The 16,322-nt window shown below is 58.0% G+C and overlaps 1 long non-coding RNA gene across 1 annotated transcript; it reads left to right on the top strand.

Annotated features, from left to right (window-relative positions):
- Positions 1 to 10,554: 10,554 nt before the first annotated feature.
- Positions 10,555 to 14,696, top strand: LOC118679594. The gene is made up of 3 exons (XR_004975274.1): positions 10,555 to 11,594; positions 14,391 to 14,543; positions 14,667 to 14,696. It is a non-coding gene; the product is annotated as an uncharacterized LOC118679594 (long non-coding RNA).
- Positions 14,697 to 16,322: the final 1,626 nt, after the last annotated feature.

The following is a 16,322-nucleotide window of genomic DNA, read 5'->3' as shown; positions in this document are numbered from 1 at the left end:
AGGACCCAGCATCCTGTTTTGAGCCGACACTGGCTCCTCCCTCTGGCCTGTGGGGGAACTCCGTGAGAGCAGGACTGTCCGTCTGTCCGTCTGTCCGTCCATACGTCCTGCCCGTGTGCTCCTCTGTTTGGTGCCTCGAAGAGAGCGTCTCAGCGCAGGCGGCCCGAGGCTGCCGGAGGCTAGACATGGAGGCTCAGTCGTCTGCAGGAAGCAGCCGGCATACCCTGAAGATCGCTCCCATGTCAGCACTGGGGAGTGACTGAGTCAAAGTCTAATCGTGGGGGGAAGTACAACAAATGAAGTGTTTCCCTTTTGGTCGCACCGTTCCCAACGCCCCCTGCTTCCGGGGTGAGCTGGTCCGTAAAGCCAAGGCCTGGGCTAGAGGCTCCCTAAGGGGCCCCCGTGCGAGCGGGGTGCTGCCGCCTCTCCACGGTGCTCAACATCAGACGTGCCCTGCCTCCCTCTTGCTTCCACAGCAGCTGCCAGGCTCCCCCCCCGCCCCCCCGTCCCCCCCGGAGGCCTGTGGGAGCTGGCGGGGGCTCCCGCTGCTGCTGAGTGGGACGGGGTTGACCAGCTGCCAGGGGGTGACCTGCCGCGGTTTTCTGGGAAGGAAGATGCCCTGTGTGACTCAGAACCAAGTTAGGGAAAAAACAAGCTCACTCGCTCGCAGGCACCTCCGCCAGCTGGCTTTGACCATGAGCTCATGAAAGAGGAAGCTGGGCGGGCAGCTGGCGCTCCCTCGCTTCTTTCCATGGCCTCATGGCGCCTGGGGTGTCTGGGCCTCCGGACTGGCATGCGGCTCAGGGCCCCGGCGCTTTCATGACACACTCCCTCCCTAGATGCCTGGCCAGTGGTCTCCCGTTGGAAACCCCATACCACACAGAGGGATTGCTCATTAGGGCAGCCCCGGCCCTGGGACCGAATCCCGCATCTCTGAAGACCAGTGGTGCTAACCCCAGAGCCTGAACGAAGGGGCTGTTTGGAAGCCGGGGTTCCCCAGTTCAGGAAAGAGACAGAGGGTCCCGAGGGACTGGGCAGCCTGGCCCCCCAGGGACGGGACCCTGGCTGAGACTGAGCTGACACTGGGCTGCAGAGCAGGCCTCGCAGCAGGCCTTCCCCAGCGCCGTCCTGGCCCCCCTCTCTCCCGGCCCCCCTCTCTCCCGACCCCTCAACCTCCCCCGACAAGATGGGGCATCACTGCTGCTGCGCCCTGTCTCAGGCACCATGTCCTGCTTCCGCTCCACCCTCCTGGAAACCCAGCCTGACCCCATGCACATTAGTCCACCTACTGTGTGCATAAACCTCTGGAAGCACCCACAGCGCGGTGTGGCCACGTGACTGTTGACCTCTCTGATGGCCTGGGCCTGCACACGCCATTTGGTGCCGGGACCTTCTGACAGGCCAAAAGCTATTGAGTTGTCAGCATTTACAGAAAACCGGTAAGAAACATGCACAGCCTGTCTTCTCCACCTCCCTGTGGGTTGTGCTCGCCTGTCTGGCTCCCACCCGCTCACAGGTGGGGAGGGCTTGCTGTCGGAGCTTTTTATTGAAGCCGTGCTGTGGGCGCCACCTTACAGGCCAGGAGCTCCGTCCGCTAGGAGAACCGGCTGATGAGGAGTTTTGACAAACTCACCGCGATCACAGGAGACGTGGCGCTGCACGGAGAGCCCCTCGGCTGGCAGCTCCCGCCCCCACCGCAGCAGTGACCGCTGACCTGGCTGTGCCGCGTCCTGCCTGTTCTAGAACGTCACGTGGCCAGGGCAGCAGGCGGCACTCTGTCGGGAGCCTTTGGCTCAGTGTGTTTCTGTGATTCACCCATGTTCTGACCAACTCATAGTTCTTTCCTTCTCATTTCTGAGTAACATTCCATTGTGTACATATGACGGGCAGGCGGCTGTGGGGCCTGGACCCAAAGACCGGGTCCCGAGGTGCGTGCCCTGGGCTGGGCTCTCCTCGCCTTTCTCAGGGACTCTGAGGCCCACACTCTGTTGCAGACCTTTTTCCAAGCGGCCGCCGAGGAAGACGGCTTCAGACCTGGGCCTTGCGCGCCTTCCCCCGAGCAGAGGAACCCCTGACCCTCGGCCTCCCCGCGGCCCCTCCTCAGCCAGCCAGACATGGGTGCCCTTGGCCGCTGACCATCTGCAGGCCCAGGGAGGGCGCTGGGGGGACGGGCCCTGCCTCTGTGGTTAGACCGCCTCCCCCCCACCTCTGCTCCTGTGAGGTCTGTCCAGAGCAGCCTTTTATTTTTGCTATTATTTATTTATTTATTTATTTATTTATTTATTTATACAATTTTAAACAGTGATTTCAGAGAGAGGAGAGGAAGGGAGAGGGAGAGAGAGAGAGAAATATCAATGAGAGAGAATCATTGATCCGCTGCCTCCTGCACACCCCCCACGGGGGATCGAGCCCAAAACCCAGGCATGTGCCCTGACCTGGATGTGCCCTGACCTCTTGGTGCCTGGGACGATGCCCCACCACTGAGCCACGCCTGCCGGCTCCGAGCAGCCCAGGTCCCGTGTGCCATTCCTTGCTCAGAGCCCCTCAGCGGTCCCCAGCCTCGCTCAGTGGCTGCCAAGTCCTCACAGGACAATTCTGCAAGGACGTCATCTGGGCGCTGCCAGAGATTGCACTGAATCCACAGATCAGGCCAGGAGTGTTTCCACGGTAGCAGCACTGCCTTCCAGTCCATACACATGGTGCCTTTCTGCTTGCGTAGATCGCCCTCAGCTGCAGTGGCGTGCTGCAGTTTTCAGAATAGAAGTTTTGCATTTTTGTTACATTTGTTCCTAAGTATTTTATTCGTTTGATGTTGTTTAAGTGGAATTTGGTTAATTTTATCTTCTGATTGTTCATTGATAGTGTGCAGACATATAGTGGATTTTTGTATAGTGGAGCCTCACTGAACTTTTTATTAAATCTAATCTTTTGGTGGAAAAAATAAATATTTTACAGTTGACTTATTCACTCACATTGATGGACAATTGTGTGTTTTCTCTGGTTTTTGACTGTTATGAATAAAGCTGCTGTGATTGTTCATATACAACCTTTTGTGGACACGTGTTCTGTTTCTGGAGTACATCTCGGGTGGGGTATTCAGTACAAGTCTAACTTCCAAGAGGTGCCCACACTTGCCTCAGTGCCCCGCACACAGCACAGTGCTCCTGCTGCAGGCGCCGCGCCACCGCCCTCTCAGCGCGTCCTTTCCGAGGACGGAACTGCCTGCAGCTCCTCGGGCACAGGGCGGGCGGGGAGCAGGCACCTCTTGGGCAGGTGGGGGCACGGGGATGGGGGCAGGCACCTCTTGGGCAGGTTGGGGGCATGGGGGTGGGGGCAGGCACCTCTTGGGCAGGGGGGGGCACAGGGGTGGGGGCAGGCACCTCTTGGGCAGGTTGGGGGCACGGGGGTGGGGGCAGGCACCTCTTGGGCAGGTTGGGGGCACGGGGGTGGGGGCAGGCACCTCTTGGGCAGGTTGGGGGCACGGGGGTGGGGGCAGGCACCCTGTGGCCGGTGCCTCTCTGCGAGCTGGCCTCAGTGTCTGCTGCGTGGTGCCCAGGCCCCAGGCACAGTGGGAGCTCACTCCAGCCCACGCTGCCAGGCGCATGCAGTCCTGGTGGCATGATGCTCTGTGGCACCGCTCGCTGCGCCTTCACAAAGCCCGGCTGCCATAACTGCCCGTGTCGTCACCGTCCAGGTGAGGAAAGCGAGAGGCTTGCTGAGGCGCTCACTTCTCAGGACGGGAGTTGGACGAGGACCCTGGTCTGCTCCGCTCCAAAGCCCAGCGTGCCCTCCTGTGCACCCGGCACTGCCAGGTGTAATTCGTCTCATTTCACGCGAGCGTCTGCGAGGAGGGTCTTTATGTCACTTGTTTCCCAGGCAGAGGCTTACACAGCGGGGCGGGCAGGGGGGGAGTTGGCATCCAGGGTCTGGCTGCCACCCTCCGTGCTGCCACCTCCAGCAGCCTCCTTATCGCTCGGCTCACTGGCCCCGCTCTCGGGTCACTGCGGTGACGTTGGCGTCCTGGCGTCTCACTTTCACACGGAATGGCTGTGCACTCTCCTCCGGACCGCCTAACCCGGGCAGCCCTGGGGGCACGTCACCTGGGAAGTCGTCTGCTCAGGCCAGGACCCCCCCCCCCCCCCCCCCCCCGCAGGTGAAGCCAGGCGGCAAGGCTGGGCCCGGCGAGCTGGGCCTGGGAAACCTCCTCCAGCTGCTCTTCTCAGGAGGCCATGACGCAGCCAGAGACATGGGAAGGCCTTGAGCTCATCTCCAAGGGCCACTCGTTTCTCCGGCCGAGAGGCCCTCAGAGGCGCGGCGGCCTCGCACCTCGCACCCCTGCTGGCTTAGTGCCTGCTCTGCACGGAGCAGGTGCTCCGTCGAGTCTGAGTGAACGATTGAATACGGAGACCCAGCTTCTCTTTCTTTTTAAAAAAATATATTTTTATTGATTTCAGAGAGAGGAAGGGAGAGGGGGAGACAGAAACATCAATGAGAGAATTATTGATCAGCTGCCTCCTGCATGCCCCCTACTGGGGGTCAAGCCTGCAGCCCTGACCAGGAATCGAACTGTGACCTGGTTCACAGGTCCACGCTCAACCCCTGAGCCTCGGGGGCCGGCATATGTGGCTATTTAAATTTTCATTAGTTAAAATGTAATAAAGCTTACAATTCCGTTTCTCATTTGCATCAGCCACGTGTAAGTGCAGCACAGCCACCAGTGGCTGGAGGTCTCCCTATTAGGAAGCTCCCCTAGCCGGCAGGCACCGGAGAGGGCGAAGGCTGCCGGGGAGAACACCGCGGCGGGCCAGGCTCAAAGCGGCCTCGCGCCCTGAGGGAGGCTCCAGGTCAGTCCTCTCTCGTTGCCCAGCCACACGCGCGGTTCCGAGCCCCGTCGTGAGAACCTGTCATCGGGAAGGGGCAGCATGCTTCCGATCACACCCATGACCCACGCTCTGTGAGGAAGAAGCCGGGGTTGAGGGGAGCCGAAGCCCTGCGTCGGGGCACAGGCCACGCGGAGTCACCAGCCGCGCCGTGCGCGGGCCGCACCCGCAGCTCTGCAGCACCGGGCGGCCGGCATGAGTGGCTGCAGCTCTCGGGCTTGTGAAAAGCCAGGCACAAGCCCACGGCAGCACCAAGTCACCGAGAGGAACGTCAGGTTAGGTGCGGTTGGTGCATCTGAGGAATTCAGAGAGGGCTGGGGTGGGGGGGGTGCGGGGCGGGGCGCGGGGAGAGTCCGCCGGCGGCGCGGGGACACCGGGCGGTCACAGCCGGCACACCCCTGGCTTCCCTGCCAGACGCTCCGCTCCGCGCTGCTGGCTCTTATTTTTATTTTATTCATTTATTTTTTAAAAAAAGAAAAATAAGTTTAATTTTTAAAATTTGTGACATTATGTACAGTGGTTTAAAAATGCGTGTTGAAAAAATTCAATAGTATTATAATTGAAATCTAGAGCATATGTTTTCTTTTATATTTTTAAAAGAAAAATTATTTCAATGTACATAAAACTACTTTTACCATGTCAAATATCTCCTGGCAAATATCACCTACATCACCCTTCCCGGCATCTAAACATTCCTAGTTAAGAAGACTCCAAAATGGCATTGAGTCTTCATAGTTACCATATTTTTTAGAAAAGTCAATTTACACTTGCTCTCTTCGGCGACATTACATTCTCTCTAAAGGCAGACCCAGGAAGAGCAGGCATCAATAAGGTTTAGTAATTAGACTGATTAGTGGGAACCTCTCTGTGAATAATGCCACAAATACTCTGCATAAGTTCGCACAGCTCTGCCAAGGCTGTGCAGGTTAAATAAAGGCCAGCACTCCCAATTCCCCGCGGAATGGTATGTAATTACATTTATTTTAGTACCGCCTGGATATGCTCTTCTGTATGTACAACTGAGAGATCCCGCCAGTAAAGAAAGCAGAGGAGTGTATTCCCACTGGTAGTCGTATCATAGTTACAAGTGAAATATTATCTATAATTTTTACAGAAGTGCTATTCAACATAATGACAATAACTCTCATGTTTTAGAGGGAATTCATGATGACTGGGTACTGTTCTCTATCTATTTATTCTGAAACATAGTAGTTTCAAATAAGAACTATTCATTATTATCGCCCATATGTCTGTAGGCTTGACTAGGGGTCATCTTCTGTCTAGTGGCCGGGCTGGGAGGTCCTGTGGATCTTGACTGTTTTGTTCATGTCTGTGGCTCAGGTGGGTGAATGTGCTGTAAGCAGGACAGCTCTGCTTCTTGTGTCTTTCATCTTCCTGGGACCAGTGCCTTAGTCTGGGAAAATTCTTCTCATGGCAGTATCAGAGGCCCAGCAAAGCAAGCAGAAATATACACATATTTTTATTTTTTAAATTTTGTTTTATTGCTTAAAGTATTACAAAGAGTATTACATATGCCTCCTTCCCCCCCACCCCCCCTTGACATTCCCCCGGCCTATCCCACTCCCCAGTGTCTTGTGCCCATTGGTTATGTTTATATACATGCATACAAGTCCTTCGGTTGATCTCTTAACACCCCCCCCCCCCCCCCCCCCCGTCCCCGTCCCCGCCCACCCCGTGCTGGTGGCTTTTAATGAGAGCGTTGTGAGCTCATGCTCTCCAGAAGGTAAGGCGCGGCCCGGAGCTATTCCTGGGCGTTGACACGGCAGCCTCCGGTCTCCCCTCTCCGATGAATGCCCACTAAGAGGCATTAGTGTTTTCTCTTTGGTCCTCCACCCAAATGGTCAGCATACCAAACAGACAGACAAGAAGAAACCCAAGACTCCCATGCATTTCATGGTGATTCTAGAAACAGAAACTCCAGGTGCAAAAGGTTTGTGTTGCCTCTAACAACCCTGCGGTGAGCATCCCTGCTGACGCTGGGGCTCAGCCGGCTCCCCCTCCACAGCCTGCAGCGCAGCCTGAGCACCCCAGCGGCCTGCCCACAGGCTGCCTGTGCTGCAGTCACTTACCTGCCAGCAGGGATCTGTGAGTGTCTTTCTAAGCCAGCCGTGGGCAAACTACGGCCCGCGGGCCGGATCCAGCCCGTTTGAAATGAATAAAACTAAAAAAAAAAAAAAGACCGTACCCTTTTATGTAATGATGTTTACTTTGAATTTATATTAGTTCACACAAACACTCCATCCATGCTTTTGTTCCGGCCCTCCGGTCCAGTTTAAGAACCCATTGTGGCCCTCGAGTCAAAAAGTTTGCCCACCCCTGGTCTAAGCTCTGTGCACTCTGCCTCCGCTTCCTTAAATGGTTCTAAATCTGCCCTGGCTGGTTTGGCTCAGTGGATAGAGCATCAGCCTGCGAGCTGAAGGGTCCTGGGTTCGATTCCGGTTTAGGGCACCTGCCCAGGTTGTGAGCTTGATCCCCAGTGTGAGGTGTGCAGGAGGCAGCCAATCAATGATTCTCATCATCGATGTTTCCATTTCTCTCTCTCTCCCTCTCCCTTCTCTGAAATCAATACAAATATATTTAAATAATATTTCTAAGGCCTCTACCTTCCTTCTTAGGATTTGGATTTCTTTGGTTTCAAACCACAGGAACTCATTTAAACAGAAATGTAATTTAAACAGAAAAGTGGGCTGTTGGGAGGACATTGGTTACTCCCAGAATGTAAGGAAGGCTAGAGAACCGGGCTCAGGCAACAAGGCACCAAGGACCCAGGGCATTTGGTGGCAAGAACAAGTCTTACTCTTGCTACCTGCTGAAGTGAATGAGTGACAGCTAGTTTTCCCTCCCTCCCACTCATGTCCACCACCCTCCCTCCCACTCATGTCCACCACCCTCCCTCCCACTCATGTCCACCACCCTCCCTCCCACTCATGTCCACCACCCTCCCACTTATGTCCACCACCCTCCCTCTCATGTCCATCACCCTCCCACTTATGTCCACCACCCTCCCACTTATGTCCACCACCCTCCCTCTCATGTCCATCACCCTCCCACTCATGTCCACCACCCTCCCACTTATGTCCACCACCCTCCCTCTCATGTCCATCACCCTCCCACTTATGTCCACCACCCTCCCTCTCATGTCCACCACCCTCCCTCCCTCTCATGTCCACCACCCTCCCTCCCTCTCATGTCCATCACCCTCCCACTTATGTCCACCACCCTCCCTCTCATGTCCATCACCCTCCCTCTCACTCATGTCCACCACCCTCCCTCTCATGTCCATCACCCTCCCTCCCACTCATGTCCATCACCCTCCCTCCCACTCATGTCCACCACCCTCCCTCCCTCTCATGTCCACCACCCTCCCTCCCACTCATGTCCACCACCCTCCCTCCCTCTCATGTCCATCACCCTCCCACTCATGTCCACCACCCTCCCTCTCATGTCCATCACCCTCCCTCTCACTCATGTCCACCACCCTCCCTCCCTCTCATGTCCACCACCCTCCCTCCCTCTCATGTCCACCACCCTCCCTCCCACTCATGTCCACCACCCTCCCTCCCTCTCATGTCCATCACCCTCCCACTTATGTCCACCACCCTCCCTCTCATGTCCATCACCCTCCCTCTCACTCATGTCCACCACCCTCCCTCTCATGTCCATCACCCTCCCACTTATGTCCACCACCCTCCCTCCCACTCATGTCCACCACCCTCCCTCCCTCTCATGTCCATCACCCTCCCACTCATGTCCACCACCCTCCCTCTCATGTCCATCACCCTCCCTCTCACTCATGTCCATCACCCTCCCTCCCACTCATGTCCACCACCCTCCCTCCCACTCATGTCCATCACCCTCCCTCTCACTCATGTCCATCACCCTCCCTCCCACTCATGTCCACCACCCTCCCTCTCATGTCCATCACCCTCCCTCTCACTCATGTCCATCACCCTCCCACTCATGTCCACCACCCTCCCTCTCATGTCCACCACCCTCCCTCTCATGTCCATCACCCTCCCTCTCACTCATGTCCATCACCCTCCCACTCATGTCCACCACCCTCCCTCTCATGTCCACCACCCTCCCTCTCATGTCCATCACCCTCCCTCTCACTCATGTCCATCACCCTCCCTCTCACTCATGTCCATCACCCTCCCTCTCATGTCCACCACCCTCCCTCTCATGTCCATCACCCTCCCTCTCATGTCCACCACCCTCCCTCTCATGTCCATCACCCTCCCTCAACAGAGACTAACCAGCCTCGGTCCCGTGGGGCCAGGGGGAGAGCGGGCACCGGAACTGACAGCCCATCAGGACTGCATGTCTCTGTAACCCCAGGGCTGTCCCAGAGGAGGCAGTGGCAGCTGGAGATCCCTGAGTCTCCATTCTCTCCTCCTCACCGCCATCTCTCACTTTCCCTAGTTATCTGGAGTCCGCGTGACAAATGTCCCTTCCCAGGTTGTAGAAAAGAGATAGGAAAATAAACCCACCTGCTTTAGCATTTTTCCCAAAAGGGAAGTTTGGCCTCCCCCTCAGCACTGAGTGAAAGGTTATGGAAGATGATGTGGTTGAGCGACGACCTATGGACCAGGAGGTCATGGTTTGATTCTGGTCGCTGGGGTGTGAGCTGGATCCCCAGTAGGGGCGTGCAGGAGGCAGCAGATCCATGATTCTCTGTCATCACTGGTGTTTCTCTCTCTCCCTCTCCCTTCCCCTCTGAAATGAACATATTCATATGAGAAACAGGAGGCATTGCGCGTTGGGTTGGGAGCTACACCCACAGAGGCCTTAGGAACATCTGAGCTGGCCCTGGCCGCTGGGCCGTGGAGCAGAGACAGTGCAGTGCTGGTGTGGGGCTTGGCGCCAGGAGGTGGAGATAAATGAGAGGCCTTTGACGGCTGCCCTGAAGGGAAGGTGCAGGTGTGAGTGGGGCGGCTGCCCTGAAGGGAAGGTGCAGGTGTGAGTGGGGCGGCTGCCCTGAAGGGAAGGTGCAGGTGTGAGTGGGGCGGCTGCCCTGAAGGGAAGGTGCAGGTGTGACTGGGGCGTGGAGCGAGGCAGGACCAGGACGGGGTGGGGCGCAAGCACCTGGGCAGTGTCTGAAGCCAGGTCACCCGGGAGTTGTTTCTGGGGTTGATGGTGGCGGAGAAGGCGTGCGGCCAGCAGGATGGCAAAGGGGAGAAGCCAGGCCAGGATGTGGGAATGCGGGTGGAGCGCTCGGCGCCACAGGCAGAGGCAGTGTCTGCAGCCCGCACCAGGCGGGCATTGGTGGAGGTCTGCCCAGAGTGTGCGTCGGGACGGCTTAGCTCCCACGGGTCCAGGGCAATTCTCCAGGGACGAGGGCAGCTGCGTGCCGGCGCCTCCGTTCAGTGGGTCGCTGTTGGGCGTGTGGATTTGAGGTGGCGAGGAAGCGCCGTGTTGGCACATAACTGGCGGGGGTTCGGGAGGGAGAGGAGAGCAGCTCGCCGGTGCCAAGGGGAGGCGCCGCCCGCAGTGGTCGCCCAGGGGCCGGTGGTGCGAGAGGAGGGACCAGGAGTCACGCACAGGCGAGGCGCATGGGAAGGCCTGTTCTGTGCCGTGGACCTCACACGAGAGCAGAAGAGGCGGGAAGCAGCGGGGGTGGGGGGTGGGGGGGTGAGTGTGGAGAAAAGGCTGAGGTGCTGTTGCTGGTCTGTCTGTCGGGAGGTCTGGTGCCTTGGAGGGTTTCGGGGCGCCGCTCCCACACCTCCTGCCAGTCCTTTCCGACCAGCCCTCCCTCCTCCAGGCACTGTCCGCGTCCCTGAGGCTGCTCAGTCCTGCTTGTGCTCAAGCTACTCTGTGTCCAGGTTGCCTGATGCTGCCTCAGGGATCCCCCAAGACTGAGGGCAGGAAACGCCTTCCGCTCTGAGCCGGCTTCTGTGGGTCAGGAATTTGGATGGAGCCAGTGGGCTCGCTGCCCAGGGTGGCGGCTGCGAGACTCAGAACGGGCTGGCGCTGTCTGCAGGCTGCTTCCGGTCGGGCAGGGCGCTGCTGCCTGGGTCCCTCGCCTGGTCTAGATCGGGCGGCTCTGCAGGGCTGGGACTGAGCCGCGGCCGCTTTCTTGTGATCTGCGTTCTGTTCCACAATCCCCGCCGGGCACAGCGCCACCCAATTCACGGGACGGAACAGGACCCCACCCTGGGGTGTCAGTCACCCAACCGAGAGTGTGGGAGGGGCACTGCTTCTTGGAAATGCACCTGCCACTCTCTCCATTTGCTTCTTCCAGCGGCCGCCCGATCCGACCGTCAGCGGGCACATCCCCGAGGGGCTTCCTGGGCGCAGGGACCGGCCGGGACGAGGCTCAGTGCCGGGCCCACGGCAGACACCGGCAGGAAGACCTCCCGAAGCCCAGCACGTCTCACACGTCAGCCGTCAGCCGTCGGATCCCACAGCAGCTCTGGGGCCATTTCTCAGTTGACGACCCTGCGGCCTCGAGGGCAGGTGGCTGCACAGGACCTGCCAGCAGGAGCTCAGCTGTGACGGGAACCCAGATCTCCTGGCCTGAAGCTGCGTTTAAAAGAACCAGATGCCTCCAAGCAGCAAAGGAATCCCTCCGGGCTGGGCTGCCCCCATTCTCCCAGCAAGCAGCCCAGGCCACCCCCGGCCACTGACTGTCCTGCATTCGGCACAGACTCCACTGGAGAGTTTTTCATGATTTGCCTTTTCCTGTGGGAACAGGTAAGGGCCAGGCCGGGAGCCGCACTCATTCAGCCCCCGGGCGGAGGAGGGGATCAGGGGGAGCAATCAGTGACCCGGGAGGAGGGGGAGCCCCAGGGAGGAGGGGGAGCCCCAGGGGGCTGGTCGGGGTGGAGGGAGAGGAGAGCCGACTTCCACCCACTTTCTCACTCCCAGCCCAGCCCCAGGGCTTCCAGTCCCGGGAGGGCCTGGCCAGTGCGGCGTGGGTGGCAGGGCGCTCCTCTGCTGGGCAGTGGGTGGCAGAGCCTGATCAGGCTTGTTTTCCAAGCGCTTCCTGCGTCCTGCCACCCGCCCACCCAGCTCTGTCCCGGCTGGCCTCCCTCAGGGACTGTCCCAAACCCGCTTCCCTTCCAGTGGGGCAGGCGGCGGGCGGCTAACCACACGGGGAGGCCGCTCTCCGCTCCCCGCTGAAGGCACAGGCTCCCGTGCAGCCCAGCTGGCTCCCCTGCGTGGCACGGTGCCCACCTGCGTGCTGAGCGCCCCCCCCCCCCCCCCGAATCGCTCATGCTTATGTCAGATCCCTCTGGAGTGTGCCCCCTGACACCCGTTCTCCCCACATCCTTTACTATTTTGTGTACCAACGATGCTGTTTTCCCTCCCTGATGAGTAAAATAATAGATGTTTGTGGAAAATGTATAAAATTCAAACAAAAGAAGATGAAAAGTTCCCATGATTCCACAGCCCAAACAGCCAGCATTGCTACCTGGTGGGTTTCCTCTGCTTCAGGCCTCCACACACTCATTTTCCTTCTGCCTGAAAGCGCCACCCTCGCCCCCCTCCCCCCCTTATCCTTTCCCCTCCCCCTCATCCCCTCCCCTCCCCCCTCATCCCCTCCCCCTCATCCCCTCCCCCCTCATCCCATCCCCGCCCCCTCATCCCCTCCCCCCTCATCCCCTCCCCTCCTCATCATCCCCTCCCCCTCATCCCCTCCCCCCTCATCCCCTCCCCCTCCCCCTCCCCTCCCCTCCCCCATTCCTTGCCCCTCTCATACCCTCCCCTCCCCCTAATCCCCTCCCCCCTCATCCCCTGCCCTCCCCCTCATCCCCTCCCCCTCCCCCTCCTCCCCTCCCCCTCCCTGTCCTCCAGCTGTGAGTAAATCAGCTCATTCCCTCAGAGAAACCTTCCCTCCACCCATTAGTCCAACTACACACTCAGCCCAGTGCTTCTCCCTTTAACTCACCCCGACTAGAGCTCCTCCCTCCGCCGGCTTAGCTGCTCTGCTTGACTGAGGCCCGGGCTTGTCCGCTTCCTCCCCAGCCTCCAAGGCCCAGGCCCAGGCCCTAACCGCTGCACAACCGTGCCTGCCACGGTGCCTGCCCTCATCAGCCTGCTTCCAAATAGAGTCCCACTGGGGTTTAGGGCAGATTCTGTCCAGGCACATGGTCTGCGGCCCACCTTGCCAGCATCTGCCTCCTCCTTCCCTCCTTCCCTCCCTCCCTCCCTCCCTCCCTCCCTCCCTCCTTCCCTCCCTCCCTCCTTCCCTCCTTCCCTCCCTCCTTCGCTCCTTCCCTCCCTCCTTCCCTCCCTCCCTCCCTCCTTCCCTCCTTCCCTCCCTCCTTCCCTCCCTCCCTCCTTCCCTCCTCCTTCCTCCTTCCTCCTCCTCGCCTCCTTCCCTCCCCCCCTCCCTCCTCCTCCCTTCCAGCCTTCCCATCCCTCCTTCGCTCCTCCCTCCCTCTTCCCTCCTTCCCTCCCTCCTCCCTCCCCGTCCCTCACTCCCTCCCTCCTCCTCCTCCTCCTCTTCCCTCCCTCCCTCCTTCCCTCCTTCCCTCCCTCCTTTGCTCCTTCCCTCCCTCCTTCCCTCCTTTCCCTCCCTCCTTCCCTCCTCCCTCCTTCCCTCCTTCCCTCCCTCCCTCCCTGCCTCCCTGCCTCCCGGCCTCCCTGCCTCCCTGCCTCCTTCCCTCCCTGCCTCCCTGCCTCTGCAGGGTTCCTCCTCTCCCTGAAATGTCCAGATCTCTGGGGACCCTGACCTGGTCACCTCTGCCTGCCCCGCTCCTGGTTACTCTTTGTCAGGAAAAACCGTCTGGCTTTGGAGCAAGCAAATAGGGTTTTGCTTTCTTTGGCTCCGAGGCCTCTAAGAACCACAGAACCTGTCTTGGCCTCATTTGAACCACTTGCTCTTTTGAGAACAGAGACCTGAGGAGAACCAGTCCCAGGAACAGGGCACAGCTCAGAGGGGCGCGGCTCCCCTCCTCCTGCCCCGCCTCCTGTGTGTCTGCTCAGGGAGCCCTCAGTGCTGGGCGGCTCCCCTCCTCTGCCAGCACCAGGCTTGTACTTTGGGTGGCACCAAGCATGTCAAACTCGCAGCCTGCGGGCCACATGAGGCCTGCAATGAATATTTTTGGGGCCCAGCCAATATAACGGCATGTAAGAAACATTTTAATAACAATTTTGGAACTTAATTTTTACAATATCCTGTTATACATAATACTATATAATAAAAGGCTAACATGCAAATGGACTGAACAGCAGAACAACCGGTCGCTATCACAGGCGCTGATGACCAGAGGGCAGACGCTCAACGTGGGAACTGCCCCCTGGTGGTCAGTGCACTCCCAGCCAGAAGCTGGGCTTGGTAGCAGCACTAAGGATATCCCCCGAGGGATCCAGGACTGGGAGAGAGCGCATGCAGGGCTGAGGGACACCCCCCCCCCCCCACACACACCCAGTGCATGAATGTCGTGCACTGGGCCTCTAGTTATTAATAACGAACTACACGTTTGCTAATGACTCATGACGATAATCATGTTGCATTTATTTCCCTACGCGCCTTACACGCAGGCGACCATTTCTCCCCACTGATGCCAGCAGCGAGTATTTAGCAGCCGATCGCCATGTCATTAGTCTTGTTTGGTGTGTGCAACAGGAAATACTTTGCTTTCGGAGAAGAAGAAAAATAGATTTACTTGTGTTACGCTTATTAATTTGTGTCTGGTAAGTTAATGTTCAAGAAAAAATTAATTTTTATTAAAATGTTCTATTATTTTATCTTAATGATGACTCATTTATTTCAGCCCTTTGTTTTTTTAAAAATATATTTTATTGATTTTTTTACAGAGAGGAAGGGAGAGGGATAGAGAGTTAGAAACATGGATCAGCTGCCTCCTACACACACCCCCTCCTGGGGTTGCGCCTGCAACCAAGGTATGTGCCCTTGACCGGAATCGAACCCGGGACCCTTCACCTTCAGTCTGCAGGCCAACGCTCTATCCACTGAGCCAAACCGGTCAGGGTTATTTCAGCCCTTTGTATTCACATGTCTCGATCGAAATAAACCTCCATGTCTATTAAAAGTGAAGCTTTTGTTTTTTTGCTGCCACATACACTTAAACCTTGTTAATTGGTCCGCGTTAGCCTTAGAGTTTGACACGGTTGGTTTGCACTTTCAAGTCCCAGTTTAAATGTGGGATCCAGGGCGGGCCTTCCCCTCCCTGTGCTGGGTCGGGTCCTCCAGCTGCAGTTCCTGGAGGCCTGCGCTCCCCTCCCTCCAGCAAGCTTCCTGGTCCCAGAGCCGGCAGAGCCCGCAGTGCCCTCCGGCCAGCCGTGCCGCGCCAGGAAGCGGTTCCGTAGCCGACAGCTTCTCCTGCAGCTGGCCTTGGCCTGGGTTATCCCCAGGTCGTTCCTTAGAGAGGACGTGCGTTTCGCTGTCTAAAAGGACTGACATTTCTCAGAAGGAATCTGTCTGGTCCACTCTGCACACCCTGGGCTCTGGCTGAGAAACATCTCCCCAGGAGCACTTGCCCGCAGGCTGTGCTAGAAGGACATGTGACGTAGCAGGTCATTTTATTGTGCATCTAGCCCAGGGGTGGGCACACTTTCTGACTCGAGGGCCACAGTGGGGTCTTAAACTGGACCCGAGGCCAGAACAAAAGCATGGATGGAGTGTTTGTGTGAACTAATATAAATTCAAAGTAAACATCATTACATAAAAGGGTACGGTCTTTTTTTTTTTAGTTTTATTCATTTCACCCGCGGGCCGTAGTTTGCCCATGGCTGATCTAGTGTAACTGCGACCCAGTGAGCCTTAGAAAGCCACGGAGGCACACTCCCGGGTGCTGGCCTCGAGGAGTCCAGTCGGCTTGTGCAGTTTCAGGGGGAAGGGCGGACCGGTGGGGGCGGGGGTGGGGGTGGGGGTGGGGGTGGGGGAGGTCCTGAAGAAGCCCAACCTAGGCAAGCCTGGGCTTTGAGACCTGGGCGTCTGGTTTGAGAGGGGAGGGTGTGAGGGCAGCAGCGGAGCCCTTGGTTGACTCTTGGGCCTCTGGGGACTGAGGAAAAGAGGGGGTGCAGTTTCTCCAGGGTGTGGAGGTCTGGCCCCCCCAGAGTGGCCCCTGTGGCGGGACTGGCTGCGAGGCCGTAGAACCTGCTCTTCGCAGGGCATTGCTTCCGGAGCCAGGTGACCTCAGGCCCAGGCAAGGCTGCAGAGAAGCAGCAAAAATGTGAAACAAAGCCAGCCTCACGGGTGCGTGTAGACCTGTGATTTTCCTAAGTGCATAACTACTTTGATGTTCTCTCTCCGTCTCCTCCTCCTCCTTAAATGCCAAATTATTTTCAAGGCGTTTTTCCCTCTCTCCCGGCTCATCAGATGCCTGGCCCCGTCAGCTGCGCGGCCTGACTTGAAATGGACCCCCTGGCCTGGGCGAGGAGCGGGCAGTGCCGACACCGTGGTCCGAGGAGCAGGCTCTCCTGTTTCCTTCTGTGACCCAAGAGGACGGT

This window comes from Myotis myotis, unplaced genomic scaffold, assembly GCF_014108235.1.
Source record: "Myotis myotis isolate mMyoMyo1 unplaced genomic scaffold, mMyoMyo1.p scaffold_m19_p_26, whole genome shotgun sequence".
NCBI classification, from domain to species: domain Eukaryota; kingdom Metazoa; phylum Chordata; class Mammalia; order Chiroptera; family Vespertilionidae; genus Myotis; species Myotis myotis.
Note: the sequence above shows the minus strand (reverse complement) of the source record. Positions and strands in the feature narration are given on the sequence as shown.